We start from the raw sequence: 10185 nt of genomic DNA on the forward strand, positions 1-10185 counted from the left end.
TATGCTTAGATGATAAAAAAGGAGAGAAATCAATAGTTTTAAAATCTCCTGTCACTTTTGTCAAGGAAGTGACAGATCAAATAATCAATTCTAGGGGGAAATGGATTTCTTTTTAGCGTCTCTGAAAATAACAATGCTTAGCACTTAACTGAGCTAGTCTGTGAGTGGGTGTCATATTTTTTACCCTCTTTTTCTATGTTGTTCCTCTTAAAAAGGGGGTGGTGGTAATTCTTCCACTGCAGATATTTTGCTCAGAAAATGTCTTGGTTCATTCTCCCAATGGGAATCTAATTTGTGCACCAACCCATTTTTTAAAAAAATATTGTTCAAACCATCCCCTTTCCCCTGGAATGGTGGACCATGTTTTTTGAGATGAGATTTACTTCTTTATTTTTCTGAAATATTCCTTCTTTATGGACGGTGGAGCTTGTTCTGTTAGAAGGAATAAGACACTGCCCCAGCAACCTCAATGTGCTTTCAACCACCCTTCCATCTCACAAGTTGGCCTTGACTGCTGGCTCTGTCTTCCTTAATCTTAGTGTTGATTCTGTAGAAGTTCGCAGAGAGAAAGACAGGGTCAAAATGAGAATGTGTTGGTTCTGCCTGTTATTCACTCTAGCTCCACCTGTCATTGGCCTCCCCGCCTCCTGCCCTACCAATAGACACCAGCCAACACAGGTGACTGCAGATCAGCCATACACAGAAACGAATGAACCATGAGAATATTCCAACAGCACTTTTAATATGAAAAATGCTTTTACAAATTTTAACTGTTCCACGTTGCAATACCCACATGAGGCACAAACTGCCCCTTGCTTTTAAATGTAATTAATTGTAAACTTAGACCTTGTTAATTCCAATGGGACTTTGTCATGTTTCCCTTACTTCATTGGGGTTCTATCTAACATAATAAACACAAGAGACACAATAGCACAGAGGTCTTGCCACTTATAAGTGATCCTCTGTTTCAGCGGATGAAGTATTAAAATAAAATGCTAAAGTCGCATACGTAGGCATCAAAGTCCATGCATAGCTCTAGTTTGGAGAATCTTTGCAGTAACCATCCCACTGGGAAGGTGGAAATAAAAGCCAGTGTAATTAAAATTGTAAATTTCATCAAAAATCTGTTTGCAATGAACAATAAAGGAACCCTCCCAGGATAGCCAGTTTTATTAATGATTTAGAAATATCAACACAATTTGGTTAGAATGGTTAGTTCAGCCAGCCACACCTACTATGTTCTAAAAAGGAGTTCTACATTTAAACACACAAGATCAACATCTATCAAACAGAAGGAGACCATCTAGGTGAACATATTCAGAGAGGAAAATAATGCGATATATCACAAGAATGCTGTTCTGGTTACAAAATTCATTTATTGTTTTCAGTTCAAACCTTCCCACCCTGCCATCAAAAAAGCCCCAAGCCTGTAGCCCTTTAAAATAAATAAATAAATAAATAAATAAATAAATAAATAAATAAATAATAATAATTTCATGAATTGGCTTAGAAGAAGCTTAAGTTGGGTCTTTTATTCACTCATTATTGATCTTCAAAATAAACAGGCTTTTTTTTTTTACCCTATTCTACTTCCATTTATAATTTGTGATTCCTTATTTAATTGTCCCCAACAGCTGACACTAACAGTGTTAAAGCTAAGAACTTGCCAAATCACTTTAACACCTGATATTTGTGTTTATCCAAAACATTTTAGCAAGCAGCAACCTAGAAACTCCAGCATTGGTTCATGGTCCACATAATTGCTTAAAGTCTAAAAGTAAATGGCGTTCTTTCTTTAGATTTAACAATCAGTACATTTGAGACTCCCCCACAATGTTCTGTTTCCCCCATTAATTAAACATTGTTATTTCAATGTTTTCAAGCACTGTACATGAAACAGCTAATTAATTCAACTCAATGCTTATCTCTATCATGCAGTTGGTAAGGAACTTCCAGCACTCAGCAGGTCTCCTACAATAGACATCCAACAAAAATGGCGGGCACAAACAACCTGAAAATGCTTTTTGAGCCAACTTATGTGACAGACATATAGAGCCTCTGCATACATTGAAGGAATGCACTTAGAGATATGTTTTTATGAGTGCACAGATGGGGAACCTGAGGTCTTCCAGATGCTGTTAGATAATCTATCACCTAGTTCCTATCATCATTTACCATTGATCATGCTGGCTGGAGCTAATGGAAGTTGAAGTCTTAACAACCTGTCCTAGGAGATGAGGTGTCCTATGCATGCATCAGGACTCCCATGCCCATATCAGTTGCTAAATGGGAATGCAAATTTATGATCACTCTGTGGAGGGTTGCTGTAGTTTTCCGTCTATAGGATGCCCCCATGCATAAGACATCCCCTATTTTGGGGGACTCAAAATTAAGAAAATGGGGAGGATTGCCCAAAGTTGTTGAGCTTTTTTGGGGGGAGGATTTGGATTTCCCAGAGTTGCTGAGCTTCTTGGGAGGGGTGCAGAAAATCGCTCACCTGCTGCTGACAACTGCATGCGTAGCCGAAACACGCACCCACAAAATGGCCACCCTATTGACGCAGCAGCAGCCAGTTGCTTGCAGCCCTTCTCACAGCCACCAATCACCCACACTATCGCTGCTGAGAATCTCCTGCTCACAGCTGAGACCAATCGCCCAACCCCCCTCTGTACTACCCATGTATAAGAAGAGGGCTAATTTCGAAGCTAATTTTTAAATAAAAAACCCTCTTCTTATAGACGGAAAAGTACGGTAATTAGTTATTTCTTTCAACAATTTCTGGCAAGTACTTTGTGATTGGCAAGGTAATATTCCAAGACAAACTGAGGAATTTATCTCTGAGACTAAGCTGCCTCAAGATCCCTTCAGTTGGGAATTTGCCTTCTGTATTTCTCTGCTTCTGGGAATTTACTATGCAAGGTTCCAGTTGTTGTTGAATGTCTATATCTTCCACCTAAGGGACCCAATAACCATATGATGATATTTGGCAATGTCTCACTTGTTCTTCAAGTCCTGAGATGATGATGAGTTGAGAAATATGAGCAGGTGTGATACCACCAACCTCAAGACATTTATTTATACAATTGTACCCCACAGGCTGGAAAGGAGTAAACCAGAATCCAAGGCACTGCGCACAACATTCTGCATGCTCCCAGGGACTTTCCACCTTCCTAGCCAGCAGCAAAAAGTGGGGACTCTCCAAAGTACATTGTAAGCACGGATGGTCCTCCTCCTCCCTATTGCTTTTGGAGGATGGATGCAATGACAAAACCTAAGAGGTGCAATGATCCAGGGTCATGGGGAGATGAAAGACCCTTTAGTGTTTCTGTAGCAGAGTCCCAGCAAGGTCGTTGTCTCCAGCATCTTAAAGCTGCCCAATCAACATGAAAGGGAAGAGTTTCAACCACAGGGAAGCCTTCTCACCTTTTGTGCTGATTGGAGCCAATCAGACTGAAAGGAGGTAATTCAGCCACTGAGGATTGGCTCCAAAGGTCACTCTGGAGAATGTGTGAGTCGAACAGCAAGGAGGAGTTCTGCATGTTCTTTGTCGCAGCATAGAGAAAGTAACCCAGCTCTCATGGGTGAGCTGCTGCTTACTTATAGGTTCAATTTGAAGCAACAGCCATCATTTGAAATACTGATCAGCACATGACAACTAGCTTGCATTGATACTCCTAATGCCGAGGCAGCATTTCACTCTAGAGAGAAAATACATTAACAGTGCAATCCTATGGACGCCTATTCAGAAATAAACCTCATTGAGTTCAATAAGACTTACTTCCAGGAAAGCAGTTTAGGATTGCAACCTAGGTGGTTTTTTTCTAGTTTCCCCAGCTCTGCTGAAATAGCAGCTGGTACTGTCTGAATCATCATCGTAATCTAATTTTCACAAACCACCTGAAGTTTATAGTATACTGTTATTTTTAGTTGTAATTTTGAAATGGCTCCATTGCTTGCTCTCAGTGTAATAAGGAGAAACATAGAAAAAATGACAAGCCCTAGAGAGCAAGCATGTTTATTTCTCACTCAAAATAATCTCTCCGCAAAGGTGAAATAAATAAAGCAAGCTCAGATTGGGCAAAAACATCACTTGATTCCATATGAGATAAAGTATTTCATCTTTCATTGACATTTGAATTATTTCCCCTGCAACGTTGTCAGCATTCAACTGGGAGTAGGCATCACTGAAAACAATGGTACTTAGGTCTAAGCAAACATGTTGGAAACCAGTTATTGGAAACTACAGAAGGGGAGAGTATTCAAGGGCCCAAATCCTGCTTGTAGGTTTCCCCATAGGTGTCTGGTTTGCCACTGTGATAACAGAGTGTTGGACTAAATGGGCCACTGGCCTGATCCAGCAGATAATAATAATAATAATAATAATAATAATAATAATAATAATAATAATAATAATTTATACCCCACCCATCCAGTTGGGTTTTCCCAGTCACTCTGGGTGGCTCCCAACAGAATATTAAAAACACAGTAAAACATCAAACATTAAAAACTTCCCTAAACAGGGCTGCCTTCAGATGTCTTCTAAAAGTCAGATAGTTGTTTATTTTCTTGATATCTCATGGGAGAGCCTTCCACAGGGTGGGCGCCACTACCAAGAAGGCCCTCTGCCTGGTTCCCTGTAACCTCACTTCTCTCAGTGAAGGAACCGCCAGAAGTACCTCAGAGCTGGACCTCAGTGTCTGAGCTGAATGATGGGGGTGGAGATACTCCTTCAGCTATACTGGGCCGAGGCTGTTTAGGGCTTTAAAGGTCAGCACCAACACTTTGAATTGTGCTTGGAAAGGTACTGGGAGCCAATGTAGGTCTTTCAGACCAGTGTTATATGGTCTCCTATATATTCATATAGACCCTGATGTTGGGAAAGATGGAGGGCACAAGGAGAAGGGGACGACAGAGGACGAGATGGTTGGACAGTGTTCTCGAAACTACAAACATGAGCCTGACCAAACTGTGGGAGGCAGTGGAAGATAGGAGTTCCTGGCGTGCTCTGGTCCATGGGGTCACGAAGAGTCGGACACGACTAAACGATTAAACAACATATATTCATATAGGACTGCACAGTTAATTTATTATTTTGAATTCTAGCCTGTCTTTTAGTTGAATGATCCTCAAAGTGATCCTCACAACAGACTATGTGTTGTTTTAGAGGGCCTTAGTCAACAGGCTAATCCAGAGGACAAAGTACACTTCGTTTTGAGTCAGCCCAGGTCAAAGGGCACTTTGCAGAGAGTGGGAAGGGACGTAACTCAGCGGTAGCTCATCTGCTTTGCATGCAGAAGGTTCCAAGGTCCCTTCCAACTCTACGATCCAATCATTCTATGATTCTATGTTCAATCCCTAGCATCTCCAGTTGGGGCTGGAAGATGTCTGAAATCTTGGAGAGCTGCTGCCAGTCAATGTTGGCATTACTGCGACAGATGGACCAATAGTCCAAGGTCCCAGAGTGCTTAAGAGCAGCCCTGTGGGATCGTACCAAAAGCCTATCCAGTCCAGCATTGTTGTTCACACATGGGTCAACCATATGGCAATGGGAAGCATTCCTTCTGGCAGGGAGGAGGGAAGTAAGCTCCCTGCAGCTGCTGCTTCTTTGACCAAGAGCTAGAGTCAAATGGTTCTCTCCTTGCCATGATGTCTCCTTGGGAGGAAGCAGGTGCATCTCTCAGTGGCCCTTACTCTTCTTGCCAACAGATGGGACCAGAATGTGCTTCCCACCGGCTAAGTATTTTTTAATGGCAACAAGAGGGGCAGGTTTCCTCCCTCCTTCATTGATAATTTCTTCTCCTTTTTGTAACAAGTAAGCCAAGAAGATAAAGCAAGTCAGCACACTGTGGCTATATTTAACTAATTAGGCTTGTGCAGTAAGAGACAGCCAACGCAGAGACATAAACAGTCCCTCCAACAATGTTGGCTGGGACTCAGCTTATATTCAGTAAGAATTCAAACAGTGCCAGGGAAAACAGCATTTATATAATCATACTCCCATGCCACAATCACATTGCATATTCCTAAAAAGCAAGTGTCATAATGTTGGCAGGCCACCATAGGAAAGCAGAATAGGAGCAGGATGATTCTGCCGTTGAAGTGGAATATACTTTTGCCAGTGCAATTATAATATTTTTAACATGGGGAAGAACTTGAGGTTGCAAAATTGAATTTAAATTAGGACTTTAATGACTCTGATCCTGCACATTAAAAGTTAATATTGTAACCTCCTATAAATAAAATAAAAAGGAAATTAGAGGTTGAAGTGCAGTTTTTTTCTTTAAAAAAAGGAATAAAAATACCTGAGCTAAGATCATCAATGTTCAGTTCCACAGTAGTTACAAAAGCAGGCTTTAGATCTCCTCAAACATCTTCTACACCAGGGCTGAGGAACATTTTTCACTTGAACAGCCACATCCCCTTACAGTGGTACCTCGGGTTACATACGCTTCAGGTTACATACGCTTCAGGTTACATACGCTTCAGGTTACAGACTCCGCTAACCCAGATATAGTGCTTCAGGTTAAGAACTTTGCTTCAGGATAAGAACAGAAATCATGCTCTGGCGACGCGGTGGCAGCAGGAGGCCCCATTAGCTAAAGTGGTGCTTCAGGTTAAGAACGGACCTCCGGAACGAATGAAGTACTTAACCTGAGGTACCACTGTACTAGAAACATTCCAAGGGCCACATGTGAGTTGTGGGCAGGGAAAGAGAAAAAATAGGTGGAGCAATGCATGCAAAGTTTGCTTTTTTTACAGTTAGTTAGTTTCCACATTCACTCTCACACACTTTCCATCCAGGCAAGTAAGCATTCAAGGACATCTTCCAGCGAAGCAAAAACATTCAAGGAGGACACTGAGCAGGGGCAGTGAAGAGCATGGCCTTAAGAAAGGTTGCGTAGCTGGGGATAGTACCAAGGGCCAGGTAAAGAGTTCTGGAGGGCCGCATTCAGTCCCCCAACCCTGCTCTTCAGAATATTAGTTTGAACAGTAACATAGCAATTACATTTTGGGGAATTAAAACTAAGCATCCAACAGAATGGCAATATTCATCCTTACTTCCCTTGTGATTGCTGTGGAGTAAAAATAATAATAACAGTTAGGTTGAATAAATTCTTACCTCTCACAAAGAGCAGGGTGTTTTTTTTATTATTATTCCAAGCAGTCACTGCTCAGTTCACCACAAGCCACCTAGCATTGTAGTCAATAAACTTTCACACAGTAGCTCTTATTCTTTTATGCAAAAATGTAGATGACAAATCTTTTTTCTAGGTAGCCTAGAGTGACTAGTCCTTTCTTATCATAATGTTGTCATAGTGACAGTGACATCAAGGAGCATAGCAATTTGGCTAAAAATAAGTAAATAAAACTGTTGATTCCAAAAGGAATGCTACACAATGTTCCTTCAGTGTTTAGACATTTCTGCATTGCTCCTGACATCTTTGTTCAGATACTACAATTATTAGCGAACCTTTTAAAGTTTTTTGTTAAAATGAAAAATAAGAGCATAAGAAGGCTGCTGGGTAACACCAAGGCTGCATTCACTTTATTCAATTTCCTCTGTGTTTCCTGACCAGCTCACTTCCACAGTTTATGTGATCTTTAACACAATGTAAGATTGAGTGGAATCTAGTGGAAGTTTAATACTCACTTCCGTATCAATTGATATGCTGGGAAATCATGGGAGTTTTGCTGCAAATTTTTCCCGCCATTTTCACGACTCACGCCATGTGATGAAATGTGGGGTGTTATTTTATCATACAGTTCTTTCCTGCCATTTTCATGGGTGAATCATGGGGGGACAGAAGCGTGGATGTTCATAGAGGGTGGTGACATGGGTCCAATGACACCAGCTGTCGTCTCACACCACATCCACTGGTTTGAATAAAGTTTAGCACGGCATGGCAGTGCATTACTATCAAGCTGCAGTTCCATAATGCCAGCAGGTCATGCAATGGAAAAGTAGTGTTACTTGTTCAGGAGCACTAGCATTATAGATAAGAAAACTAACACCTGAATGAACCCCAAGTGCCCATCTCATCCAACCCTCTGCTTCTCACAGTAGCCAGCCAGGAACCCCACAACCAAAGCATGCTTTTGCTCCCCAGTTATTGATATTCAGGTTTTTTTAAAAAAATAAAAAGTTGCCAAATGTTAATTGTTAGATACCTGAAATCTAAAAACTTGCTCTAAGAAGTGTCTGACGTAGTATCCCTTTAAAGAATGTTCAAAGCACATTTCGCTGGTCAAAGAATTCTCCGCACTAATGTTTGTTAAGAATTGCTGGGAATTATAACTCTGTGAGGGGTAAACTGCAGCGCCTGGAATACTTTGAAGGAAATAATGTGCTTTGAATGCGCTTTGAAGGGTATGGTATGTGCACAGCCTTAATCTATTGTACGAAGACTTCATACAATTGCGTCTGCATAGTGTCATCCAGCAGAATTTCCCCAAGTATTTCACGACCTAGTTATGCTTAGGCCTTCTGCAGAGAATCCCAATGGCTCAGCAACTTGTGCGGACATGTTTGCTAAAACACGTTACCGATGAAATCTCTCACATTCATTCACACTTAAAATTCCTGTTTGGCGACAGGGTCTGTACCAAGGCCTTGGCTCATTGCTAGGATTAGTTTCAGTTATTGCCGTCTGATGATGCGGATCAGACATTTGGCATGGTCTGTAAAAGAGCCACGTGTTTTTTTGATCCTTGATTCTTATGGCTGGCCAGCTCAAGTTTTCATTGATTATATGGTCCCATTTCAATCTGGCTTCAGACCTGATTTTTGTACAAAGCTTCTTGGCTATGCTGGTGAATAACACTAAATGGGAGATATCGGAAGTGTGCCCCTTTTGAATTTCCTCCATTTCTCAACAGCCTCCAAGTACCATCAGCCATGAAATCCTCCTGAATTGCTGTGAAGAACTGGAAAGGAGGCGCATTGCCTTGCAGAGATTCTTCTCTTATGTGTCAGGAAAGTTTGAGGAAGTAGTGCAAGGACGTATCTCGCTTGAGCCTGTGGGAATCATAGAGTGCTGCAGGATCTGAGCCCTGCTCACATACAGGAATGCTGCTTCTTATACATCCCTTGTAGAGATGTACCATCTCTGGGAATTTTGAAACCACAGAGAAAGGGAAAGGGAGATCTGCTTTGTGTACCTTACAGCCATTTAGGTGTGGTGGAAAATGCTGCCTACAGATTGATCAGCTTATGTATGTCAAATGGGGATGCCAGCTTATCTTTTATCCAAGGCAATGAAATGTCTTGGACTCGTCTTTTGTGTGTGGGTGTGTGGTGTCAATAATGGTCACATGGCACTTGCAAAATACAAACCGTATATATACAGCAAATAAAAATATCCCACCGTGAATGACTGCTCTTCCTTGTAGTCCTAATCACATTGCCTTTCCTAAGCAGCAAAAGTTGGCATGTTGGCAATGCAGAAGTATATTTGCAATGGCACAAGAAAAATATTATTCAGTGGATGTGATTTTAAGAGGTTTTCAAAGGCACAATTGGCTGTGAGTTTCTTGTATCTCACTGGCAGATGATCAGAATTGTAACACAGGGATAGGGAAACCTGTGGCCATTCATATGCTCCCATCAGCTCCAGCCAGAATGGTCCATGCCACTGGGAGACTTATTACACTTCTGCGTTGCTTGATCTGGAGTATGAAAGGAGAACGAGAACTAACCATGTCTTGTTGAAACTAGCAGAAGTACCTCTATCAGCCTTCTACAAAGTCATCTAAAAGAATCCTGGGTCTATAAAAAAGCTAAAGTTGGGAGGAGAGAATCTTTATGAGCGTATTCTCTTTCTGAGCCAGAGAGCTGTTCAGGGATAAACAACACAGAGCTTCTTGTCGGTTGCTAGATAATTCCATAGAAAGTCTTTTGTATTAAAGTACCAGTTGAAGTTGTTTCCCAATTTAAATCAAGTTTCACCTTTTCTCAAAGCCCTATTCAGTACCTTCATTTCCATATTTGCAATTTGTCATCCAGCTCAAGAACCAAGCCCAATTTAAGAGCCTTCCGAGCAAGTGGCAAATACAGCTATATTCAGAGGCATCAATAGTAGTACAGCTGAATCAGTGTACTCTAAAATATTCTGTTTTGAACAGCTATCGATCTTAAGAGGAGCCTCTGCAATATGATCAACATCTGTGCTGTGATTCTGTCTTCTG

General features: G+C 41.3%; 1 protein-coding gene across 1 annotated transcript in view; it reads right to left on the reverse strand.

The window, feature by feature from the left end:
• Positions 1-10089, reverse strand: part of DGKB (diacylglycerol kinase beta) — a 251989-nt gene extending 241900 nt beyond the window's left edge. The window contains exon 1 of the mRNA XM_083705272.1: positions 7121-10089. The gene's annotated coding sequence lies outside the window, so the exon portion shown is untranslated. The remainder of the gene's footprint in view (positions 1-7120) is intronic.
• Positions 10090-10185: the final 96 nt, after the last annotated feature.

Source organism: Podarcis gaigeae, assembly GCF_964106915.1.
Source record: "Podarcis gaigeae genome assembly, chromosome: 12".
NCBI classification, from domain to species: Eukaryota; Metazoa; Chordata; class Lepidosauria; order Squamata; family Lacertidae; genus Podarcis; species Podarcis gaigeae.